This window comes from Jaculus jaculus, chromosome 3, assembly GCF_020740685.1.
Source record: "Jaculus jaculus isolate mJacJac1 chromosome 3, mJacJac1.mat.Y.cur, whole genome shotgun sequence".
Classification (NCBI taxonomy): Eukaryota; Metazoa; Chordata; class Mammalia; order Rodentia; family Dipodidae; genus Jaculus; species Jaculus jaculus.
Window position 1 is genome coordinate 4,092,488 of NC_059104.1, and position 13,734 is coordinate 4,106,221.

The window sequence follows — 13,734 nt, forward strand, 5'->3', positions numbered from 1 at the left end:
TAAAAATAGTGTGACAACCTTATAGCTTTATAAAAAATAAACATGTTTAACATGATTAGAAAATTATTAACAATAGTTTTTAGAAAACTAAACTTCAAATGCAGTAAAATACACCCTATTCACTGAAATAATTACTTTAGAACATTTAATTTATGCTCCTATAATTGAGTATTCTCAAATATATGTATAAACATAGAAGTAATTATTGAAAATTCAGCTAGAGTCAAATGAAAGCTTTTAAAAGCTATGTAGCATCATGAAGCAAACACTGACAAATGTAAGGGCAATGCAACCCCATGGCTGTGGGGCGGTCTCCCCGAGGCAGGCCCCCATGGCTGTGGGGCGGTCTCCCCGAGGCAGGCCCCCATGGCTGTGGGGCGGTCTCCCCGAGGCAGGACCCCCATGGCTGTGGGGCGGTCTCCCCGAGGCAGGCCCCCCATGGCTGTGGGGCGGTCTCCCCGAGGCAGGGCCCCATGGCTGTGGGGCGGTCTCCCCGAGGCAGGGCCCCATGGCTGTGGGGCGGTCTCCCCGAGGCAGGACCCCATGGCTGTGGGGCGGTCTCCCCGAGGCAGGGCCCCATGGCTGTGGGGCGGTCTCCCCGAGGCAGGGCCCCATGGCTGCGGGGTGCTCCTCAGCTGAGGATATGCAGGTTAAAGGTAACAAGCCCTCATCCCCTCACTGTGCTAGTGTGACTCTTGCCCCCACCTGCCTCAGTTTCCCTCTGAGACAGGGCAGGTGCACCTGGGATAAACCCTTGCTTTCCTAGGAGTTCCTCTCCGGAGCTATGCCACTGACTGGTGCTGGCTTCTTCCATCTGGCTGGCAGGCAGAGAATCCTGACCATCCAAAGCTTGAGCTGACAACTTATCGAAGGGGCGAGCCGCCATCACTTGCATGAGTGTGGTTTGCTTCGCGGACCGCCACGTCCCAGGCCTGGGTTAGCAGAGACACCAGTCCTGCTGGGAGTGTAAGAACAGCGCTTCACCTTGACTCTCTTCTTACTGTTCAGTATTTTTCCCAGGAAAAGACACACCGTCATTTTTATTCTTAACTTTTGGAATGAATTACTATTTTCTCAAATTTAAAGAAGTGAGATGTAAGTAAGGAGGGGTGCGGGGCCGGAAAGGAATGAGAGAAAAGGCTAGAAGGAAAGAAGGGAGGCAGGGAGGAAAGAAGAGAAGGGAAATGTAGGAAGGAGAAAAGGAAGGAAGGAAGGAGGGAAGAAGGAAGAACAGAGATGGAAAAAGGGAGGAAGGAAGGGAGGAAGCATCACATGGTGTCCCACAGGAACATGCATTTTTGATCTTTAGTAATTAAATGTAATTTAAACTTGACCGTATCTTCAAACCCCAGCAGAAGGCATTTTGTTCAAACACCCCAGCGAGCCCTCAGTGGCTGCCTTCCTCGCACAAGAACGAACTCTGAAGCTGGTTCATCGGACGCTCACGTGCTCACGGCTGCGTATAGCCGGGTCCATTTTGTTTTCATCATCCAGTCCATCTACATGCTACATGCCAGACTTTTTCAGAGCTGAGATGGTCAAGAGAACACCGTCGGTCCTGCAGCTTGGAGCTCACCTTCGGGCAAGGGCAGGACCTCCGACAAGCAGAGACACGCACGTGAGGAGAGCTCCCGGGAGGAGAACGCTGATGGGGTGTTTCTTAGGGAACACGGGTCCAGCAGTGTTCCCACACAGGGGCATTTCAGCTCAAGAGGAGGCGGGAGAAGCTATGGGTACAGAGGATGACTCTGAGACAGGACAAAGAACTTGCCTTCCCCACTACCAGGCAGTGACACCCTGATAAGCCAGGCGCATGGGCTCCAAGAAGTGCCCATGGAAACACCAGTGTTGGCAAGGGACCCCACCAGGAGGTAGTGGAAGCTCCAATGTCAGGGGAATGGAAGGATTCCCAAGGGCCTGGATTGGTGACTGAGCTCAGGGTAAACAGGAAGAGTCTTGCTCCGTCTGGTGCCCATAGACAGTTTTGATACCTTGAGGACCCTTGGAATAAATTCTCAATGCAGGCTCTCCTCATGGTTGATTTCTATCTTACAAAAAAGGGACATATTGAAGTTATAGTTAAAGCCTTCCTTGTTTCTAGGAAAGCTTTAAGATATTTTTATATTTCCATTCAGCAGGTTCAATTGTAGCCAGTGCATGTGCATGCATCCAGGTCAGGCTGGAATCCTTACATTGCCTGTTAGGGTCGCCTGCATTTTTCTTTAAGCATAGATCTCAGGCTGGCTGTGGATGGGACTGAGGGACAGTCCTCCACAGTGCAAGATACCAGAGGGACAATGCACGGTAACAGTCCCCACTTCTTTTACAATGATCACTACTTCCTGAGTGTGTTGGGGGCCAGGTCCAGGCTGGATGGCACACTTTGTGTCACGCGCTGTAACAGTTCCCAAGAGCATGGTTACACCCGTTTTCAAGATGAGGTCTTTGAGGTCGGGCAGGGAGGGGTTTAACCTCTGTTGGTCTCACTGTGGTGATCACTGAATCTGGGTGTTCAAAGGACAGTATCTGGAGACAGACTTTAGTGTCATAGTTAGGGTATGGGTAACTGGCACCTGGAGAGGGTGGAGGCTATGGACATAGCAAGATTTCTTATAATGCCCAGCATGGCTCCAGACCAAGATGTCCTTGACCTAGAACGTCGGTTTGCCACATTCCACTAGAGCCTATGACAACTAGGCTCGTTTGGACTAAGATTCCATCGTGTCCCGACATGAAGAGGGCCCTCCCTGACCTGCCTCTCTTCTTCCCGGCCCCTTAGCTTCCCTGTGCCCTGGCCCCCAGGATCACAGCTGCAGGTCAGAGCAGGGCTCCACGCATGTTGGGGCTCTGCCCCCCCCAGCAGGAAGGCCTCCTGGACCACCATACCAGGCCAGGGCCATTTCTCCCCAGTCCTCACAGGCACCTTCGGATCCGCCTCTTTTCTCTGGAATGGTGGCAGCTTGAGTTCAAACACATCTTTTGATGTGTCCCCAAGGCCGGACATGTGGGACGGCATTCAATAAATACTGGCTGAAAGAAAGGGGAGAGCCAGGTGTGGTGGCACACGTCTGTGTCCTAGCACTTCAGGGGCAAAGGCAGAATTCGAGTCGAGGCCAGTCTTGGCTACGTGATGAGCAGTCGGTCTGCCAGAGCTACACAGCAAGACCCTGTCTCGAAGCACACACAAAAAGAAAAAAGAAAAAGGAAATGAAAGGGAAGGAAGGGACAAAAGGAAGGTTTTGCCTGTTTGCAGGAACTACATTTCCTGCAACTATAAAGCAGGTATGAATTACGAGCTGAGAAGTCAAAGCACGTCGGGGTGGGGTAATCAATCGCACAGGTGATAATTTCTCCCCATGACCAGGAGATGATTGGAAAGTGTATGAAAGAACTTTTAGGCCTAATAATATGCCTTTGAGTTTCAATCTCTACTTAAGTAAAATTACAAGGCAAGGAAAGTATCTCACTGAATGAGGGGAACATTTTTCCAAGCCATAGGTAGGACAGCAGAGGTTTGTTTTGTACCTCAGCGTGTTAACTTGCTGGAGCAAATTCCTATGGCTATTTGAGATGGATGCCTGACCCACGTGGAGATTTTATGTTTTTGCCATCATCTTAGCAGTTGTCAACACACAAGGTCTGTATGATTCGGTTCTTCAGAATCTTACTTTGTTGCTTTACTACACCTAACAATAGGACATTGATGACAGTGTGGTGACAGTTAGCAAGTGAGTGACTCTGGATCTTGATGGACAGACAGAATGACCAGGAACCCCTTGAGTGGACGCTGATTACACATCAGCTCTGGCACAGGTGACCGCCAGTAGTTTCCTACCCACTGGGTCTTTCAAGAGCATATTTGCTTTGGTTTCTCATTTTAAATAAATGTTCATTCCCTAAGTCTTCACTGGCCAGTGTTGTAATTTTTCTTACAGAAGCTCACCTCCCTATAGTTGTATATATTCCAACCTCAGAAAAGGCAGCAACAGTCCGGGGCATGGAAGGCTCTAGCGGTCATCTGAAGGACAGAATGCCTGTGTGGAGGAATATGATGGCCCCAGGGGGAAGGATGTGAAATCAGTGAATTCGAGAAGCAGTCTCTCAGACGCTCACGTGGTGGAGTGGCAAGAGGGTGAAATGAATGTCAGGGGCTTAGAGCACACACTGAGGTGTCCGGAAGAGACAGCAGAGATGACTGGACATCTGCCAAGTTTAGGAATGAACACATGGGTCACGTCACATGGACTCTCCTCCTCACGTGAGCCTCTGTGCTGCTGGCTGGCTTGACTCCTTCCTTGCAGACTTACAGACTTTGAGTGACAGCCCACAGCTGAAGGACTTCTGGCCTGGAACCCTTAGAGATCTTCCTGCCTCAGTTTCCTGAGTTGCACATGAGAAGCTTTTCTGAGTACATAAACTGCTTAAAGGGAACAAAGTTGGTTTACAAATTAAAAATTCTGTAGTAATTCTTTTTTTTTTTTAGATACAAGAAGTTGTACTGATTTTAAGATTAGGCATAGCTTTATAGTTCACACCCATGTCTGCATTTAACCATTCCCACACAAATCATTCTATCATTCTTTCCACAATGTTACCTTTCACTTACAAAACCATCGGGTGCGTCAGATGTTCATTTCCACCAGTGAACAACGTGCAATTCATGAATATGGCCAGAAGAAGGCGGGTGAAGAACTTGCTGTGTCCCTCTTCAGGCCTGAGTGTTGTGCTGGGTGGAGTGGCCGCCTCAAGAATAAGTGCAGAGTGATTTGTTCAAGATCCTGTTTGCAGTGGTGCCATCCTTGCGTATGGTTCCTTCCATCCTGAGGACACTACCTCAGGTTGTGTTATCCTGAGTTTCTTTTTTAAATATTTTATTCCATTATTTATTTATTTGAGAGAGGAAGAGAGAGGAGAGGGAAGAAAGGAGGGGAAAGGGAGAGAGAGAGGAGGTGTACATCCGGGCCTGTAGCCAGTGCAAACGAACTCCAGACACATGTGCCACCTTATGCATCTGATTTACATGGGTAATGGGGGTATTGAACCCTGGTCCTTAGGCTATTCAGACAAGCATCTTTAACCACCGAGCAGTCTTTCCAATCCAGCCTGTTATTTTTAAATCTTGAAGTTACAAAACTACAGCTACTTCTTGGTGTCTTATCACCAGACATGTTTACTCTCTTCAACAATATTCAACCACCTTTTGCATCATTTTGAGACAAGTTTTCCCAGGCTGGTCTTGAACTCATTATGTAGTCCAGACAGGCTTTAAGCTCCTGGTAATCCTCTTCCTCCACTCTCCCGCTAGGAGTACAGCTGAGACTGCTGTACCTGCCAGAACCAGGTACTTGTCTCTTCTTGTGGCACCAGGGACTGAACTTAGGGCCTTGAGTACTCTACCACTTAGCTAAGTTCTCAGCTCTCAGCGTGCCTTCTCAGGTAGTCACTTAGCGAGCTTCCTGGAGGTGGCCTTGCTCAAGCATCCTGGCAACTCTGAAGTGTGTGAAGGCAGTAAGTGGCCAGGACCTGCCATGAAAGCTTTCCCAGATCCAGCAGAGATCTGGGGGCTGCGACGGGCCAGGCAGCCTTTCTGGGAGAGGTTAGCACCCTGGCCTCTACAGGAGCCTGCATGATGAGGAAGGAAGGGGAGGAGGGGGAGTCCAAGGGACTGTCCTCCTGCCTCTAAGGGAAGTGGGCAGGCTTGGCTGCAGCTCTGGCAGGGAGGCCAACGGGGCTGCAGTCTCTGCCACCCCCCAGGACTGGCCTCCTGCAAGCTCGGTGAGTAAGCCAAGGAAGAAATGAGTTTGACAAGGTCACCTGCAGGACGCAAACGCACTGGGAGGTGGGCCTATAAATAGAAAAGCCGGGAGGAGTTAGAGGGGGCCCAGGCAGGGCTGGGAAGACTACAGGAGCGCAGAAGCAGGCCCTGTGCTCATCTCATAATGGAGGGCCAGTGAGCACTCTCAGTAGGGACAGCCTGAGCTGGAAGACCAGAGGACTGCGGGCAGGCACGTGGCTCCGTGGGGACAGGCGCCTCACACTTGACGTTACACTAAGCAGCAATCTTTGGAAGAAGAGTGGTTAGTATGCACCCCAGGCAAGGAGGACCTCTCCCTGGAAGGCCCTTCCGGAGAGAGGAAGGCAGGCTGGGAGGGAACAATGCGCTGAGGGGCCCAGGCCGAGGCCAGGGTGGGGTTACTTGTCAAGTGCCTCTGCACAGGCCAGGAGAACCAGATCATAGCAAAGAGGGGCTGTGCCTTTAAGAATGTCTGAAAACATGACTGCTCGGCAAGATCCCCTAACCTGGGAGAATGTTAGGGCATAGTCTGGAATCACACGAGCTGGGGTCCTGGTTTTGGGACCGCAGGAGAAACGCAAACTGGAGCAGTCGGGCTCACTTAACGCGGACAGTGCTGTGTAGGTCGGGAGAAAGGCGAAGAGGCATTTTAGACTCTTTCCTCACGCTGGCTGCAACTCACGTACACGCCGCGGGAAAATTCCTCTTGGGATAGGCTGCGGTGTGCGCAGGGTGCCCGCTTTCTCACACTGGCAACAAGGAAAGTGCACTTTCACAGTGAGGACCTCACTTTCACGGTTTGGAATTGCACCTCCACGCTGGTTAAACACACACAGGCCAGACGGGGGCAGTGAGATCTGGACAGACTCACAGCCCCGGACATGACAGGTGGGCTTGTGCTGGGCTAAGTCTAGCCTGTGCTGCAGGGCGATTCCCTTTTGGACTTCTGATTTTGCTGGAATCTCCCACCACTGCCCAGGAGGAAGGCAGCAGGTAGGGACGTTAGGGGACTAGCTCAGTGTTGGGCCACTTGCTGACGTGGGAGGCCCTGGGTCTCGGTCCCCACACCACAGCAAACAAGGCCACAAGTAACGGCTCAGGAGTCCCTCTGTTCTCTGCCGCCACCCACGGGGGTGCACTAAGCATGTGCCTGAGGGCTGTCAGAGAGCCAGTGCACACGGCACACACTGGGGCTCCCACAGCTGATAAGGACAGTGACCTTTCACGGGTCCCGTCTGAACGGCACAATCTTAATTGACCTCAAACTTGCGTGTCTTGGCTTGACTGATTGTTGCAGAAGGTCATGGGGAAAACCCTTCGGTGTGTGCTAGCGATGGGGGGTCTGAGAACCCAACATCAGGTCCCTGGGCCCCTGTTACGCAGCTGACCCACACCACACTGCGCTGACTGGATGTAATCTGCACGGACACAGCACTTCAGAAAGGATCCACTCTGTGTGATGGTGACCGTGAAGCCCAGGGCCACGTCCTGAATCCGTGCACTGCCTGAGGGCTCTGATGTCGCCTCTCTCGACAGGACCGCATTGCCGTGTGCGCGTCTCTTCAGCAGAAAGCACTAGGGCTTCTCGTCCTGGGGGTAAGTTGGGTGGAATAGGACGTTTGCTGGTTCCTGTAACTCTTAGCAAACTCCCTGCCAAGTGCAGGGAGAAGGTCTTCACCAGCTAGAGCACGAAGTAGAGTGGCTTCTTCAACAACATATGCACGCAGCCAGGGGAGAATGCAGGGGTGGAAAAGCTGGGAAGCGACTGCCAGTGTAAACAGGATTTCCAGGCCCCCAAACACATAGAAACTAAGTTGTGCCAACTTTCTTTAAATTTAACAAACTGGATCCTTTTTCGTCCATTTAGCCTATCTTTGCCACAAGGGAGTAAATCACATTAATTTCTTTTCTTTCCTCAAACTTGGGTAGCTTTCTGTTATGTAATTAGCAGACTATGCCATCTCTGAGCACTAGCTGGCCTGGCCTCAGCCCCACCCACCATGCATGACTTTGGGGCCATGAAGTCGCCACGCTGTCAGGTTCACACATCTCAGTGCCAGGTGGGGGGGGGGAGGCTGAACCAGGAGCTCCAACACAGAGCTGGTATCTCTGACATCCTTTAAGCTAACGATCACTCCTCACTCTCCCCTGGCCATCTGTGAGAGGACTTAGCATTTGCGAAAAGTTGTCTGGAGGGGAAACGAGCCAGGCTTGTTATTTGGAAGACAGGACACAAGTGAGACGGACCAGAGAGAGTAAAAGAAGCAGAAAGAATACGTCATAGCTGGTGGGTAATGGGGCCTTCCCAACCCCTGTGCACAATGAACAGCCAAAGTACTCATCGAAAACACTCTGGAGGGCTGAAGAGATGGCTTAGCAGTTAAGGCATTTGCCTGAAAAGCTGTAACATCCAAGTTTAATTCCCAGGACCCATGTAAGCCAGATGCACAATGTGGCACATGTGTCTGGAGTTTGTTTGCAGTGGCTACAGGCCCTGGCATGCCCATTCTCTCTCTCTCTACCTATGTCTATGAAATAAAATACATACATACATACATACTTACATACAAACATACATACATACATACATACATTGGGAAGGTAGAAGCCAGACCCAGATGAACAGGCCTTAGGCATCCAGCTTCTGCTGTCTGGACCCAAGAGGAGATGCCTCAGGTCTAAGACCAGGACACCCAAGAGAGTGGGATGACAAGAATAGAGGCTTTCCAGTGATCAGACAGACACACCGCGGTACTTATGGGCACCAGCTAGACAGCTTCACCTGCCCACACTGCAATGCCCTCTGTCTACTCCAACACTACTGGTGGGTAATAAGCTGAATATTTCTACAGGAATTCAGAGCTTGTCAGAACTCCCTCCAAGGCTATGCTGCACACATGGTAGACAGGTCAGCCTCAGTAAGTCCTTGAGCTTCCAAATTATGATCCAGGCTAAGCCTCACTCCAACCCTGGCAGCAACTATCACAGAGGGAGTGCCAGTCACCCAGAGGGACAGGGCAGGTGCCCTGTAGGGAAGGTGCCACCTAAGCTTTTGGTGGGTCCACATTTCACCCAGAGCCACAGGAAGAGGCCAACCATGGCCAGTCCATGTTGGAGTTCCCCTCCCACTGACAACACAGGGAGTCATTTCTGATGGAGCACCATTCAGCAGAACAGTTGAAATCAGAAATGGTCAAATACTGAAACACTTAAGCCTTGACCCATTTCCCAGCCACAAATCTGAAACCTTTCCAGTACTGACATAACACAAACAGAAAGTTCTACAACCTGAAACTATCTGCAACATGCTACATTAGGTATATGCAAATACTCCAACACTGAAAACATTTTATGACTTTCTTACGGTGACATGTGAATGGATGAAGAAATAGCAAGAAAAACTGTCTAAAAAGTTAAAAAGAATAAAAGGAAACAATCTATCTTTTCCATACAGCCTGATGGTGACTTCACATGAAACTGGGGTGTGATCTTCACGAATGTGGGGAGAGCGTCTGCCTGCCGTTCGTCCTCTCCTGCCTCTGCAGTGTTCGCCACCTCCCTCCCCTGCCACACGCTGGAGATTCAAAAGACATGAAGCGTGTGAGCTGGGAAATCTACTCTGAGAGTCAGAGGCAGATGAAAAGGAAAGAGAAGAGAGTCCTTTGCGAAGAAGTGCAATATGTCACCACCGTCAAGGGAGAGCAGGCCTTCATGAAGCCCACTGCCGTCTCACGTGGCCCTCAGTCTCCCTCCCTAGTGACCTAAGTGCCTTGAGCCTTGCTGTTTACGAGAGAGAAGTGTCGCAGTCAGGTCCGCACTGCTGGCAGAAAGCACCTGACCAGGAGCATCTTATGGGGGAAAAAGGGTTTATTTTGGCTGACAGACTCTAGGGGAAGCTCCATGATGGCAGGGGAAAATGATGGCATGAGCAGAGGGTAGACATCACTTGCTGGCCAACATCAGAGGGACAACAGTAACAGGAGAGTGTGACAAACACTGGTAAGAGGAAGCTGGTTATAAAACTCATATGCCCCTCCCCCCCGGCAATACACTGCCTCCAGGAGACTTTAATTCCCAAATTGCCATCAGCTGGGCACCTAGCATTCAGGACACCTAAGTTTATGGGGACACCTGAGTCAAACCACCACATCCCACCATGGACCTCCACAGACTGATATACATGACATAAAATTCAACACATTCACTCCGTCTTTAAAAGTTCCCATAGTTTTTATAATCCCAATGATGTTCAAACATCCTCATAGTCCAATGTCTTTTAACTGAGCCATAATACAAAAAAAAAACCCAAAAAGCAAACAAACAACAACAAAAACTACAATGACACAGAATAAACATTCACAATACAAAAGATGGCACTGGGCATAGAAAATATGCAACCATTACAAGATTTAACCAGGGCAAACATTAAACTCTATAGCTCCAAGTCTATCAACTTTAGTCAGTGACAAGTCTCCAATTCCTATAATTCTGACAAGTCTCTGGAGTTCCAATTCCACCCCTCCAGCTAGGCTACTCACAGTCCCAGAAAACTTCATCCAATGCTGGCAGCTCACCTTGGCAGGCATCTCATAGTCCTGGCATCTCCACTGGGTCTTCATTGCAACCCACAGTTCATCTTCATGGCTCCATTGGGCTCCACACAGGCAATTCAACATGTCTGGTTCCCACTGAGCATGGTCATTTCCAAAATACAAAACCGTGTTGGATATTCAATGACCCTCTCTTTCCTGCAGTTGTTATACTCCATAGCACCAGGTGGGCTTCCATCTTGTTAATTCAGGGGAAGGTAAAGCTGACTATGAAGAACAGGATGCTCATTGAGCACTCAGGCCCTTCCTGTTGTCCCAATGCATGCCAGCTGGCCCAATCTCAAAGGTTGTACTTTCTCATATAATTACAGATGAATGGCCAGAAGTTTCAGCCCAAAGATTTCATTTGTCTTTTCTGTGCCATATCCCTCTGCTCACACTAGTCCATTTCTATGCGAAGCAACCTTGCACAAATTCTCAGGACATGGGCACAACAGCAAACGTCTCACACAAACTGCTTCCAGCCCAGTCCAGGCAAAGCTCTTTCTCACCCTCATAAGCCAAACCTCACCGTCCAGAATTCTTACTGCATTCAAGTCTTTCAACTCTGACCAGAATGGTCCATCATGCTGTACTTACAGCACTGCAAGGCATCTCTTAGGCCAAGATTTCAAATTCATCCACATTTCTCCTGCAAAGCAGTTCCCAAAGGCCAAAGACACAGAGTCAGGTTTCTAGCAGAAATGTACCCACTCTTGGTACCAACTTTACTGTTGTAGTCAGGTGCACATTGACAGCATGAAATATCCAACCATGAGCAGCTTGTGGGAACAAAATGGTTTATTTTGGTTTACAGACTTGAGAGGAAGCTGCATGATGGCAAAGGAATATGATGGAATGGGCAGAGGGTGGACATCACCTCTTGGCCAATATCAGATAGACAACAGCAACAGGAGAGTGTACTAAACACTGGCAAGAGGAAGCTGGCTTTCACACCTGTAATCCTGCCCCCAGTAGTACAGGAGGCTCCCATTCCCAAATTGCCATTAGCTGGGGTCCAAGCATTTAGAACACCTAAGTCTTTGGCGAACACTTGAATCAAACCACTACAGAAGCCCAGCAACCATGTCTATACCCAGCAACTCACTGCAGTACCAGCACTGAGGAGACCCCAGTGCATGTTTTGAATAAATGCCTGTAATGTAATTTGCTTAAACCTCTATGAAATCATGGCTAATAGCAGATAGTAGCATCAACTATGACTGCTAGTTTTATCCTTCTGCCTGAACTTAACCCCTGACAGTTTAAGTCCTGTTGGGGCTACTTGTCTTGAGGGCACGCCACAGAACAATCTCATTATCTGAGGAATGAAATGTGTTTTCCAAGATCATTATTGAGGGCTCCGTGTAAATGCACTCTGATTAACAGCTGAGCCACATCCCTGGGCTTTCTAAAGATCATCTAATTAAGAAGACATTTTTATGATCTCAGGTCACCTTGTATAAAGCACGAAGCCTCTTTCTGGTGCCACTGTCCCCAGCGCCTACACTGGAGCTGATGGCATGCCGAGGAGACTGGGCGCTGGAAGTACACAATACAGCTTGCCGTCAGTGCTTCCTTCGCCTGAGCTGCCTGCACCCAGCAGCGTGGGATCTTGTCACCACGGTGCATCTCCTTCCTCTGGCGCCTCCATCCCAGCTGCAACATGGACGCCAACTGCTCATGTGACGAGGAAGCCACAGGTGAGGGTGACAGGGCACTTCCAGGTGGAAAATTTATCTTGCTGTAGTTCTGCCCAAAACCAGCCTGTCTTCATTCCTCCTCCGCTCTCAAATCCAAGGCTACATTGGGAAAGGACCCGGGACCTTGGGCTTAACGTGTCTTACTGTGTGTCTGTTTTCCTGCCTGGAATCCCAGGGGTCTCCTTCAGCACCCAGAGAACTCCAGGCATTCTCTGCCGCCTCCTGTTCTTTCAGCTGTCTGTTAGCTCTGCTGAAAGTCATGGCTCCACCACCTGCTGCTCTTCCTGTCTGCAGAATGTACCCAGTGGGCACATCTGTAGTCTTGGGTCCTCACTGTTTTCAGGTTACTCCTGTTTTGTAATGCTTAAGAGGGCATTATGAAGCCTCCCCTCAGATAAGGGGCATGCAAGGAGCACCCTGAACCACTTGGGGCTCAACCACAGACCTTCAAGCACTTTAGGACACACACACTGCCTCTCCCTAGACTTCTTTCACTGAAGTGGGGTCCCACATGGCCTACAAGAAGGCAATGGTAACACCAGATTTGTTCATTTATTTTGGTTGCCAGCACCAAGCCTTGTGTTTAAACAATACGAGATTACTGCAATGGAATTAGCTGTACAAATTCATATAATCCTAGTTGTACAATTTCCTTATGTGAAGTCTTAGGTACTTAGAGAGAGAGTATGTTAATTTGTGAGGAAAACGTCAAAATATGACAAATACTTAAGCATTAAAAATATCATTCCAGGGCTGAAGAGATGGCTTAGTGGTTAAGTTCTTGTCTGTGAAGCCTAAGGACCCTGGTTCGAGGCTCGGTTCCCCAGGTCCCACTTTAGCCAGATGCACAAGGGGGTGCACCCGTCTGGAGTTCGTTTGCAGTGGCTGGAGGCCCTGGCGTGCCCATTCTCTCTCTCTCTCCCCCTCCCTCTTTCTCTCTCTGCTGCTCTCAAATAAATAAATAAAAATAAAAATATTTAAAAAAAATCATTCCAACCAGGCGTGGCAGTGCACGACTTTACTCTCAGCACTCAGGAGGCTGAGGTAGGAGGATTGTTGTGAGTTCGGGGCCACCCTGAGACTACATGACTACATAGTGTGTCCCAGGTCAGCCTGGGCTAGAGTGAAACCCTACCTCAAAAACAAACAAACAAACAAAATACACATACACACACACACTGGGGCACATATATATGTATATATACATATGTATATAATTTCAAATAGTATGGGGGGCAAAGAGATTTGAGTTCTTTTTTTAAAGATTTATTTTTATTTATCTATTTCTTAGAGACACAGGCGGGGGAGGTGGAGAGAGAGAGATGGTTGCGCCAGGGTCTCTAGCCACTGTAAACGAACTCTAGATGCATGCACCACCATGTGCATCTAGCTTATGTGGGAAATGGAGAATTGAACCTGGGTCCTTAGAGACTTCACAGGCATGCACCTTAACCACTAAGCCATCTCTCCAGCCCTGATATTTGTGTTCTTAATCTAAGTTTAGCTACTGAGCAATAAAAGTTCAAAGACTATTTCTGAGTGGAAATAAACAAAGTATGTTTTTTTTAAACCAGACTTGAAATGTATAGCTGCAGTTCTTACACAGATATTCTTGTTTGCTTCAGAGTAAGGAAGAAATTACTGAAAA

General features: G+C 49.1%; 1 protein-coding gene across 4 annotated transcripts in view; it reads right to left on the reverse strand.

The window, feature by feature from the left end:
* The window catches only part of Myo16 (myosin XVI), a 524,203-nt gene that overhangs the window by 47,394 nt on the left and 463,075 nt on the right, over positions 1–13,734 (reverse strand). The gene's annotated exons all lie outside the window — the stretch shown is intronic.